The sequence below is a fragment of the Octodon degus genome, unplaced genomic scaffold (assembly GCF_000260255.1).
Source record: "Octodon degus isolate 3935 unplaced genomic scaffold, OctDeg1.0 scaffold00003, whole genome shotgun sequence".
Lineage (NCBI taxonomy): Eukaryota > Metazoa > Chordata > Mammalia > Rodentia > Octodontidae > Octodon > Octodon degus.
The window spans coordinates 32,686,547-32,699,499 of record NW_004524579.1 but is presented as its reverse complement, the minus strand read 5'-3'; the positions used below and the strand labels follow the sequence as shown (position 1 = coordinate 32,699,499).

The 12,953-nt window shown below is 37.6% G+C and overlaps 1 pseudogene; it reads left to right on the top strand.

The window, feature by feature from the left end:
* Nucleotides 1-12,026, top strand: part of LOC101578421 — a 31,478-nt pseudogene extending 19,452 nt beyond the window's left edge.
* Nucleotides 12,027-12,953: the final 927 nt, after the last annotated feature.

Here is a 12,953-nt window from a genome sequence, read left to right as displayed (position 1 = left end):
CTTCTTGATGATTTGCTGTATTCTACTTGCTGGGATTTTATTGAGGATTTTAGCACCTATGTTCATGAGGGAGAATGGCCTGTAGTTCTCTTTCTTAGTTGCGTCTTTCCCTGGTTTTGGTATCAGTATAATACTTGCCTCCAGGAATGATTTTGGGAGGATTGCTTCCTAAGAAAAGGGATTAAAATGATTAAAATTATATATATTTTATCAATAGCCACAGAATTTAATTATTACTTATCACAAACTTAAAAAACAATAAAAAGCAGCAATTTCAACCCTATTCATTGTTACGGAGGACCTGACCTTCATGCCCTACATATTATGATCTGCCCATGAGTTATTCATATTAAGATGGACATAGATAACATAACCATAGCACTTGTGCTTTGTCATCAGATATTAATTGGTTAAATGCTGTGGATAAAAATATTTTTCAGTGTTTTTCCAAAAAATATTATAATTATGAAATAAATTTTCTTATATGGCTATATGAAAACCTCCAACTTTTACTTCTCCAGAAAGAATAAAATGTAAATCTCCATATAACAGCATAATATGATATATTCATATGTTTAGAATACATTACATTTTAATCATACATTAAATAGTTTTATTGAAATGGAGTAATTTACATTCCATACATTTGATCCATTTTAAAGCTCACACTCACAACACTTTTAGTACATTCATGAAGTTCTGCCTCCTTCACCAGTTAATTTTAGAATATTTCGTCCCCCTAAAATAAGCCCTGTATTCACTAGCAGTCAGTGTCTTCCTTCACCAAACATCCCACTTCTAAAAACCCAATAATCAACATTTTTACCTACAGAATTGCTTATTCTGAAATTTTAATATAATATGGCATCATAAAATATGATTTTACTGCAAGTGCCTTCTTCTAATTTGCTTCATGCTTGCAAGGTTCAATATGCAGTAAGTGAACATTCAGAATATCATCTTTTTAATTACCAGATTGTTTCCTAATAACACTAAATATTCTCTGCATTTCAGGTCTTAGTTATCCATTGGTCAGTGAATGAACATTTGTTTTGGTTTCATTTGGGGTTATTATGAACAAAAGTTACTCTGAACAATCATAAGCAAGTATTTGTAGGGACTTGTGTTTTAATTTCTTTTGAGTACTGGGAGTGAAAGCACTGGCCCTTATGAGAACTCAATGCTTGACTTTCCTTGGAACTGCCAGGCTGTTTTCAGAGCATCTGTATCATTTTACCATCCCATTAGCACTGCACGAGGCTTCCAGTTGAATTCTATGCTTTAATGAGAAAAATAGAAGGGTTGCAGGTGTATTTATGAACTCTTGGAAATGAGGTGAAAAATACTGGAATTCTCTCAGTTCATTAAAAATAAAAAAGATTGTATTCTCCCAAAATGTTTAAATTGTTACCAGGTTGCAGTTTAGATCCTGAAACAATCTGGCTCTTATCCTGAGGAAGCCTGAGCACTCTCACCTGTTTTCATTAATAACTTAATTTTAAGTTCCATTCAGCAGCTTTGGTTAAATAAATATACGTACTCTATTTTTATGTTGATAACAATTATCATCTGGGTTGCATAACAGTAACAGTATCAAGTTATTCTTCAAGGCATGTGAATTTCCTTTAAAGTTAGAACTAGAAAAAAAATCTGAGGCTTAATGAGCAAAGTATTACTATCCCTAGGATTTAATTCCTAGTGGACACTTGTGCCACTTTGAAAAAGATCTTAATCAAGTGTCAGTAATGGCTTTACATTTTTTAAAAAGGGAATTCAAATATGACACCCTATGTGACAAGACATTATAAACCAATATAAAAGGAGATATCTGTGTGTTATAAATGGATATGAAAATTATACATTCATTTATCTAAAAAGATTACCTGTTCGCAAGTTCTAATGAGTGATCCCATTTGGTGCACATTTCGCTAATAACGTAGCAGCTGTGGAGCATTATTACTTATCCTAATTATTTCCGAGGAGATGTGATCTGTGTGATACCAAAAAAGCAGAGAAATAAATATGTCTCTCTGTTTCGATTTCAAGTTCATCACAAAATATCAAAAAACAGTATTCATCTATAGGCCGCCTGTACTCCCAGCACGATGTTAAGTCCTGATCATGCATAAACAAAGCATCTTGGAAAATGAAAGCACTTAGATAATTAAAGGAAGAGCAACCCCTTCTTTCCCTTTTTATCTCAATTATCAGAAAATTAACATGAAATAGTTTTCTTGCAAAAAGTGAGCTATATGAGTAATATCTTTAATTTTCAGCATGATTTTACAGAAAATTCTATTAAATCAGAGTTCAACTGGATTAAATTAAAAGTGTTGCAAAAACATCCATACCTCCACGTGTTAAAAACAAATATGGAGAATTTCTGCCTGTGCAGAATCATCTAGGGCTGGTGACAGAGCCTTATTCTCAATTGAATGTTTGTGTATTGATTGTTTATAGGACCAAAAATTAAAACCATAGAAAATAGTTTTGTGGGGCCAGGGAAATAGCTCAGTAGAATAAGCGCTTGCCTGGCAAATGCAAGGGCCTCAGTTCAATCCCCAGTTCCACCAAAAAAATAAAGTAAAGAATAAATAAACTTCCCAACCTGGGCTCAAATTTAGAATATTAAAAAAAGAAAATAGTTTTGTAGCAATTGAAAAATATTGAAAATGGATTGCATAATAGATGACATTATGGCAGAGCTCTAAAAATAGTCTTAGGTAAATTACTAGATTGTAATTATTTGTGGGAACTGTGTATGGAAATATCAAGGGGTCAAGTGAAGGATGTCTTCAACTTACACTTAGATGATTCAGTCAAAAAATGAAAAAAAAGAAAAGAAAGCACATTTAGCAAAATGATGAAAGTGGGAGAACTATGTAAAGGAAAAATATGTCTTCCTTATTGAAATTTCTTTTGTAGGGTTGAATTATTTCAAAATAAATTGCAGTTTGGGGAATGAACACAAATAGCATTACACCCTATAAAAACCTAAATATTCCTTAAATCCTGCTCTAAATGTTATTCTGTGCATGAATGCTTGCAAAATCTTATATAGCCCTTTGTTTTCTCTCTCTCTCTCTCTCTCTCTCTCTCTCTCTCTCTCTCTCTCTCTCTCTTCTCTAAATTACTATATTTATAGCTATGAATTAGCAGTTAATAAACATCTATTAATGATGATTAATAGATATTTGAAATTCAAGCAATCTATGTTCTGACAAGAGTTTTAAAGAGCTGATAACGGGAATCATAATGGCAGGTACCACTAATCACATATTCATTGTGTGCCAGGCTTACAGCTAAGTTTTTATATGATGCACATGATATTGTCTCATGTTTTGTATAGAAGCTTAGATTTTTCTGCTTATCCATAAAACAGAAACCTGATTTACCTTCATAAAGTAGTTCCTTATTTCATGGTAACAAAAGGAGAAGGAACTCAGAATGCTTCTTTCCCCATGATGTCTCAAAATGGGGAGATAACCAAAAGAATAAGCCATTATCAGAGCAAAATTATGGCGAAATAATATTTGGAAAAAATGTAATGACTCTAGTTATGTATGGTTATTTTATTTTCAGGACAGATAGCAGTAGAATAACCCTAGGCTGTCGACACATCAATTCATCAGGATGCTGAGCCAGAAGCTCTTTGTATTCTAAATTTGCCTGGAAACCTACTGAATGCTTTCACAAATTGTCACTGTAGATGGATAAGATTAATTAATAGAAAGAAACCCAAGGTCTATTCTCTAGTGGAAGGTTGTGTTTTCCTCTCTGTAAATCTGTTTAAATGACATCCCATGGCTTTTATATTAGATGTCCTTGACTCATGACATTCAAGGAAGAATCCTTTAGGCAAAACATTGTGTGTAAACTGAGAAATCTATGGAAATAATTATACAAGTAGTTACTGGCAAGACAATTTGTCACAGCAGCAGAGAGGTTGACATGAGTTTGGACATGGTTGTTAAGAAAGTCCTTCAGCCAGATGCTGTAGAAAAGGGAAGTGTTGTGGTTTAGACATGAATGACCTCTACAGAACTTATGCACTCAAAGATGGGGCTTTGGGGAGGTGGTTTAATTAGGGGTGCCCTAGAACTGACTTGCCTTGCGGTGGTAGGGCCAGTCACTGAGGAGTGTGACCTGGAAGGAGTTCTCTTGTCCCTTCTTCTCTTGTCCTATTTTTGTCCATGCTTCCTTTTCTCTCTGCTTCTTTGCCTCTAGGATGTGAGTTGTTTTCCTGGGCCAGATGCTGCCACTGCACCATGTCTGCCTTGGAGCCAGCTGACAGCCAGGGGAACACATGAGCCCGTATGAACCCTTCTCTTAAATGGCTCTGTTGGGTATTTTGTCCAGGCAAAGAGGAAAGCGGACAAGATGGGAAGTCAGTGCAACATTTAAGGAAATGACAATGTGATGATTACAGTCAGCCTCAGTGTCTTACATGGATGATGTTATCCTCAACTGATAAGGGTAACCTAGAGCAACACATGTTCTATATTCTAATAATAAATTGTAAGGACATTTTGTTGAATGATCTAACTCATGGAAGAGGAAAATTTGTCTATTCATATTTTTTCAAATTTAACCTTAATGACTAAATTTATGTGACTGTATAAAACAGAATAAAAGACATTTTTCATGAAAGAGAGTTTTTTATTTCAGAAAAACGTCTTTAGGAATGCAGATGGCTATTATTTGGAAAAATAAAATAAAATCAGATACATTGCATCACTTTGCCTTTTGGCCCTGGTGTTGTTCTCCCTCTATAGTCTGTCTGCATAGAGGAAAAAAACTAACTGGATAAAACAGACATGCCATGAATGCAAGTATCCTTTTGTCTTTAGCTAGTCCAAGAGGCAATTGAAGAACAGGGCATCAGAGTGTTGGCACATTCTCAGGGCACAGTCCAGCCTCGCTTCACCCAGCAGCATTGCTTATTCGAAGCGCCATGCCAGTCTCTTCCAGAGCTCTAAACTTGCCATTTATTCCATGCTACAACACTTGCGTGCAGCTCCATCTGCTCGGGATGATTTTAACTCCATGTGCTGCATAGGTGGACCATCTTGTCTTCAAGGTCATTGCCCCAACGTCACCTTTCCAGGGAGGTCTTTCCTTAACATCTTCCCATCCAAATTCTCCACATATAGTTCTTTCATTTTCTTACTTTATTTCTTTTCCTGAGCCTATTTTGTAGCACATTACACTTACATTCCTCGTGTGGAGCTGATGTGCGTATACACACGGCTTGATCCCTCTTTCATCTCCTCCCCTCTGCTCTTCCTCCCTCCTTCTCCATCTGTTCAGGCCCTTACCATTTGGGAAAGATCAACCTCCCTACTTCCTGTTATGCATCTCTGTTTTGCTTCTTATTTATAGTTTATATTTGTCATTATGAAAGCACACAATGCTTGTCATCCCCAGAAACTGCTTTGTTTCCTTCATGGCACTTGTCATAATTTTTAAAATATTTTGTCATTGGCTGGGGCTCTGTCCATCGTCCCATTGTGTTTCCTCCCTGTTCTTCAGTGGTGCATGTGTTCCTTACAGCTCCCCCATTTTCATTATTTTGTTATATTTGCTTTATTTTCTCTCTTTTCCTTCTTTCTTTATTTTTCTCTTTTTGAAACAGGGTTTCACTATGCAATTCAGGCTGGCCTTGAGCTCACTTTGAAGCTCATACTGGTCTGAACTTGCAATAATCCTCCTGCCTCAGCCTCCCCAGCACTGGGATTACAGGTGTGTGCCACCATGTCTGGCTCTCTTTTGTTTCACATTTTGACTGAATCACCTGAAAGTAAGTTATAGACATCCTTCACTTGACCCCCTTCATGTTTCAGAGTGAGGCTCCCAAAAATAGTTACAATATCATGACTTACCCAAGAATATTTTTAAAACTCTGTACTAATATCATCTATTATATAATCCCTCTTCCATAGTGAAAATTTTTCAATATAATATTTTCTGCATTATAAGTTAACTTTTGTATCATCACTTAGGAAATGTATACCTGTACAATGCACTCAGCTCATTCTCAAATATTGAATGGATTAATAAAAATTTTAAGTATTAGGAAGAAAGATGGAGACATATAAAATTAATTTCTGCTGACCGACAAAAATTAAAATTACATTGCTTTTTCAGACTAGATCTCTAATAGTCTGAAGTCTAATTGTCAATGTTGGGTTTGTTGGGTTAAAGATAACATTAAGGGATGGGGATATGGCTCAGTGGCATAAGTGCTTGACTGGCAAGCATAAGGTTCAAAGTTCAGTCCCTGGTATCAAAAAAATAAAATTAAATAAAAACAAGACTAAATATCTTGATACTTTCTGCATGACGAATCAGTAAAGCCAAATTGCTTGCCTTCTAGTGGCATTAAAGACTAAAAACATGTGAGGTGGTAAGAAATACTGTTCATAATGTTGCAGTTTGCACACCACCATAGCACAGCAGGTTAGAGGAGAATGGAGACAGACAAGTGGAAAAAAAATAGGGGAGATAAATGCTAAAGAGAAGGGAGGTATGTAGAGAAAGCAAAGCAAAAAGGATAAACTGCTGAGTTGGCAGGTTGAGTTAAGCTTCCTAGAGCCATGCCATGGACTAAAATATAAACAGGAACAGTCAAGGCAAAGGACTGTGAAGAGGAGACTTGCAGGGCAGAAGAGTGCTCTGTCCCAGAGGAAGAGTCCTGGGCCACACTTGGAGAGAGCTCAGGGCTGCATCTGCAGAGCTGGTGGAAACACCTACAGGTCCTCTTTAGACTTATCTTTGAAGACCTAGCCCCCTCAACACATCAAAGAAACTGATGTGAGTGGCAGGGGAAATGAGAAGAAAGTAGAATGGAGACCTGGACAGGAAGCAGAGCTAGAGAGGCTGGGGGAAAGATGGTAGAGCAGGGCACAGTGGTTCCCAACCCCTTCGGTCTCAAGATTCCTTTCCATGCTTGTTTTTACCAAGGATTCCATAAAGCTCTTGTTTACGAGGATTGTAGCTATACATTATATGACATTATAAATGAAAACAAAAATTGGAAAATATTGATAACATTATAATTATAATAATAAATCCAGGGGCCGGGGAGATGGCTCAGTAAAATAAGTACTTCCCTGGAAAGCACAAGGGCCTGAGTTCAATTCCCGGTTTGGGTAAAAATAAATAAATAAATAATAATAATAATAATAATCCATTTTTTATTAATAAACATGATGTAATCTTAAATGAGCAATACTGTTTTCTAAGAAAAAGTGGTGATAAATATTTTTACTCATACAAATGATAGATATTTCTTCTTATACTTACTAGTGATAAGTAATAAGTATAAAATTTTGCAAACCTCTTTAAAACAAAGTAATGTGGAAGAGATAGAATCCCATGTATGCTTTTATATTCCAACAACTTCTATACTCTTTAAAGTGAGATGTAGTGAGAAAAACCTGGCTCTTAGTGATGTGTTGTTGAAAAAAAGGAGAAAAATTATAAACAAGCATAAATATTTCAAGAAATTATAGACGTTGGTCTATAATTCTAAATAAATCAGAATTCCACATGAAATTTTCTAAAAGTTACACTTAATGTGAAATCTGAAACCTTACCAATGAATATTTTGAATGGTTGCATTAAAATTCATTGTTTTGTCTTGCATTTTTAATAGATTTTTATTCTTTCATGATTGCATAATGTGCCACATTGGTCATGTAGCAAATAATAGCTCTTGAGTAACGCAGCTCCATTAAATATCACAGTATTTCATTATAGAATTTTTTCAAAGTATACATGTACTATCATCACCAATGTCATCAGAAAACCCATCACTATTTGAGAAACTCTCATAGTGACAGTTATAAGTTTTCCAAAATTTATATTTTTACTGGAAAGTATATTTTTAAACATGTGGTCACAAATGCTTTCAATAGTTTTCCACATCAATTCATTTTTGAGAAAATAGCTGCCAAGTGTGGATAGTCCTAATTCAAGAAAATTACAGCTAGTATTCTTCCTGTTCATTTTGCCACACAGATAGCTACACAAGCACATTATCTCAAGTGTTTTATTTATACTTCACATGTTGTCTTCCAGAATATTAAAAAGTCATTTTTCATGGACTTTATAGTCCTCCGGTTGAAGCTCCTGTCCCTGAGGCCTTATATCCCATTATTTCTGCTTTATTCTGGATTGCAAATGGACATAACACCCTAATTTTTTCACACTAATGTTTCAGAAATGAGAAACATCCATATGAAGAGATGAGAAGATGGGTTTTGTCTGAGTCATTCCCTTACAAAGCTTAAGGCAAAATGCATACAGTATTTTCTGTTATATTTGCATGTGCTTATTGTTCTGAGGAGGCAGAATAACTTCTGAAATGTGATTACAAGCTTCCATCATTGATAAACTATTCTTGTGAGGGTTTTTCCCCTGTTTTTAAGAAACTCAATATAGACTTCCACTTAAGGCAAGTTCAATTAACATTTTCATTAGAATTTCTCTTTTCCAATATTAACATAAACAGTTTGGAAGGTATTAGAGAAATACCACAAAGATACAGAATCATGTAGAATGAAGAATAATTTATCTTACAATAAAAGGAGATTTTTTTAATGTATTTGGCACAGGGTCTCACTAGGCAGCTTAGACTCCTGGTGATCTCCTGTTTGCAGCCTCCCCAGTACTAGGATTATAGGCATGTGTCACCATGCCCAGTCTCAGTGGCTGGTTTAGCACACCTGGGGACTGGGCTGGCATTGCATGTGGTACCAGGGATTGAGCCCCGGTCCTTGGGCTTGCCTAAGCAGGTGCTTAGTCCACTCAGCTATCTCTCTGGCCCTTAAAAGGAGCTTTTAACAATTGTATTTGTTCTCTCTCTCTCTCTCTCTCTCTCTCTCTCTCTCTCTCTCTCCCTCCCTCCCTCCCTCCTTCCCTCCTCCCATCCCTCTCCTTCTCCCTCTCCCTCTCTTTCTCTCTCTCTCTGAACTACAGTATATTTTCTTTGAGTGTATAATTTTAAAATTCTCCCTAATAAAATTATTTGCATCTCTTACTGGTATATGTACAGAAAATTCTTTTTCTGCAATGGGAATCAGAGAATCTGCAACTTACCCCTTGGGTAGAAGGAATCCATGTTCTCCATCTCTGCTTTGGGGAACCTCCTTAGACCTTGGGCAGTTCTATTCTCTTTGGCAAGACAACCAGGAGGTAAATGAAGCATCAGGGAATCAACTTTCATGTCCAAGCTTTCAGAAATTCCCAGTTTAGACAGGACTTATCATGACTGCATAGAGGAAGTACCATCTACAGAAAGCTCTGAAGCAAAGTCATTCAGAGTGCAGCCCAACAAGCTGATAGAGTCACCAATCTGAATTGAATATGTGCACAATACATATATAGTGAGCAGGTGAACTGCAGACAATAGAAAAGCTGGAATAAGAAGAGAAACAACATACAAGTCCAGGAGACACTGTTGTTCACAGTGCAGAAGAGTCACATGGTCTCCCACCAGGACATAGCTCAGAATCTGAGACAATAACAGCAAACAGACCTGAAGTCACCAGCACAAATCCCAGCTCAAGTCCAGAGAAGTATCCACTTTATGCAGTGCACAGAATTTTCAGGAAAAGAAATCAGGGTGGTGGCTGCAGCAGCACTCATCCACATGCTGTTTTTCTCATAGCCCTGGTGGAACTTCCCAGATTCCCTGCGAGGACACAATCCACCAGGCCAACTCTTTGACCATGTACGGAGAGTCCAGGCCAGGCCCACAGACCTACCTAGGAAATGCAAAACCCTCTTAGGGGAAGCAGGTGGGAATCAGGTACAACTGGGTACTTGCCCTATTTACCATCCACACGACAGGTGTAGCTACCTGATCCCTGATTCTCTGGGCACTGAGAGGTACAAATAACTAAAGATAAATACTAAGACCTAGGCAATTAGGACCTATGGGGTGGGATGGGACGGCCTACAATAAGTGAGGAAACCTAGCTCCTTGATACCAAAACTGGTCAAAGAATCCATTAAAAAAAGAAAACTGGTGGGTACTCTTTATGAATGTGAATGAAAAATTCTTAATAAGATATTTGCAAATGAAATTTTAAAAATTATTAAAAAATCACTCACCATGACTAAATTGGTTTCATCCCTATAATGATAGGAGGGTATAATACATGCAAACCAGTAAATACAAAATTCCACTTAGAAAGAATTATAGATAAAAGACACATGATCATCTCAATAAATGCAGAAAAAGACCATGACACTTCTTGTTTAAAAACTGTGACAAAAATAGACAGAAAAAGACCTATCAGAAACTTATAAATGTGATCATGACAAACTCATATCCACTATATAGGGAAAAAGTGAAAACATGGCCTCTAAAATCAGGAATAAGACAAGAGTCACCACTTACACTGCTCCTCTTTACTAGAGTGAACTTTAGCCAGAGGAATTAGGCAAGAGAAAGAAATAAAAGGAATATAAATCAGAAGAGAAGCAATCAAACATCTTCATTTACTCATGCTATGACCCTTTACACAAAAAAACTCAGAAAATTACACCAGAAAATTCTTAGAGTTAATAAATAAAACATGCTATTAATACATAAAATCAATACACAAGAGTCAATAATATTTGTGTACATCAATAATGAATTATTGAAAAAAGCAGCTTAGAAAAACATGCCCATTCAAAATAGCTTCAAAAAACTTAAATAGGCCACCTGAACCTGAATCCTGGTCTCTCGCTTTCCTTCCCAGGCAGCGTGAGTGTCATCACCTGCTCTACCACCTTCTCCATGAACTACTGGTCCCTGAGCTCAGTCCAGGCCCCCAGCCAATGGGTCAGGTGGGCCAGCAGCACCGCCAGCATCTACGCCGAGGCTGAGGGTTCGGGCTTCCTGGTCTCCATGTCTGGCTCCACTGTCCTCCGGGGTGACATGGCAACATCAGGCCTGGCCCCAGGAGTGGCTGGGGTTCTGGCCAGCATGGGCAGCATCCAGACTGAGAAGGAGACCGTGCAGGACCTGAATGACTGCCTGACCTCATACCTGGACAGAGTGAAGTGCCTGGAGACTGAAAATTGGAGACTAGAAAGCAAGATCCGGGAGCACCTGGAGAAGCAGGGTTCCTGGGTCAGAGACTGGGGCCATTACTTCAAGACCATTGAGGAGCTGAAGGCTCAGATCTTTGCAAATTCTGTGGACAGTGCCTGCATCGTCCTGCAGATTGACAATGCTCGTCTTGCTGTGATGACTTGTAGAGTCAATATGAGATGGAGTTGGCCATGCATCAGCCTGTGGAAAATGACATCCATGGGCTTCGCAAGGTCATTGATAACAACAATATCACTAGGCTGCAGCTGGAGACAGAAATCAAGACTCTGAAGGAGGAGCTGATATTCATGAAGAAGAACCATGAGGAGGAAGTCAGAGGCCTTCAAGCCCAGATTAACAGCTCTGAGTTGACTGTGGAGTTGGATGTGCCCAAATCTCAGGACCTCAGCAAGATCATGGAGGACATCAGGACCCCGTATGATGCACTGGCTCAGAAGAACTGAGAAGAGCTGGATGAGTTCTGGTGCCAGCAGATTGAGGAGGGCAACACAGTAGTCAACTCGCAGTCTGCTGAGGTGGGAGCTGCTGAGATGACACTCACAGATCTGAAGATTCCATGTGAAATCTGAAGATTGAGCTGAAGAACAGTCTGAGAGATCTGGAAGCCCTCTATGCTATGCAGATGGAGCAACTCAATGGTGTCCTGCTGCACCTGGAGTCTGAGATGGCACAGACTTGAACAGTGGGACAGCGCCAGGCCCAGGAGTATGAGGCCCTGCTGAACATCAAGGTCAATCTAGAGGCTGAGATCACCATGGACTACCACCTGCTGGAAAATGGGGAGGATTTCAATAGCAGTGATGCCCTGGATAGCAGCAGTGCCTCAGTGCAAACCATCCAGAGAACCATCACCTGCAAAATCATGGATGGAAAATTAGTGTCTGAGACCAATGACACCAAACTGGTGAGAAACTGAATCAACAGGAGTGGAGTACCCTTGGGCAATAGCTAGGAAATAAAAATTCAGAGGTCACTGGGAAAAAATTTAAATACCTAGGAATCAGTTTAATCAATTTTCTGAAGACCTCCACAATGAAAATAATAGTAATCTGATGAAAGAGATTGAACAGAATATTAGAAAATGAATAGATACCTTCTATTCCTGGATAGGCACAGCCAGCATCATAAAAATGTCATATTACCAAAAACAACATATATTTAATATAATTCCTACCAAAATACCACAAATATTCTTCACAAACCAGGAAGAACAATCCTCAAATCTGTATTAAACCAAAAGAGACCCAAATTAGTCAAAACAACTGAGCAAATAAATAAGGTTAAAAGCATCACAATCTTGGATTTCAAGCTGTGCTAAGAAGCTATAGTATTTAAAAGAGCATGTTACTGGCACAAAACAGGTATACAGACCAGTGAAATAAGATGCATAAACAACCCTGTGGGCCTATAACTATTTGGTCTTTGACAAAGGAACAAGATACCCTCTTTAAAAAATGATGTTGGAAAAACTGGTTGTCCACATACATAAGAATGAAATTAGACACATAATTTCTCCTCCTGGACTTCAAAATGACTAAAATCAAATAAAAATTCATTAAAGACTTATATATGAAAACAAAAAAAATGAAACTGCTGAAAGATACAAAAAGAAACCACTTGAAGCTATAGGCATAGGCAAAGACTTCTGCACAGAATTTAAATAGCACAAGAAATATAGGTAATACCAAGATTCAATAAGAGATTATACAAAAAAGCTTCTTCCTAGCAAAAGAAACAACAGACTAAAACATAACCAACAAAATAGGGGGAAATGCCAGCTACTTTTCTGATAGAGAACAATGTCTAGAATACATGAATAACACACACACACACACACACACAC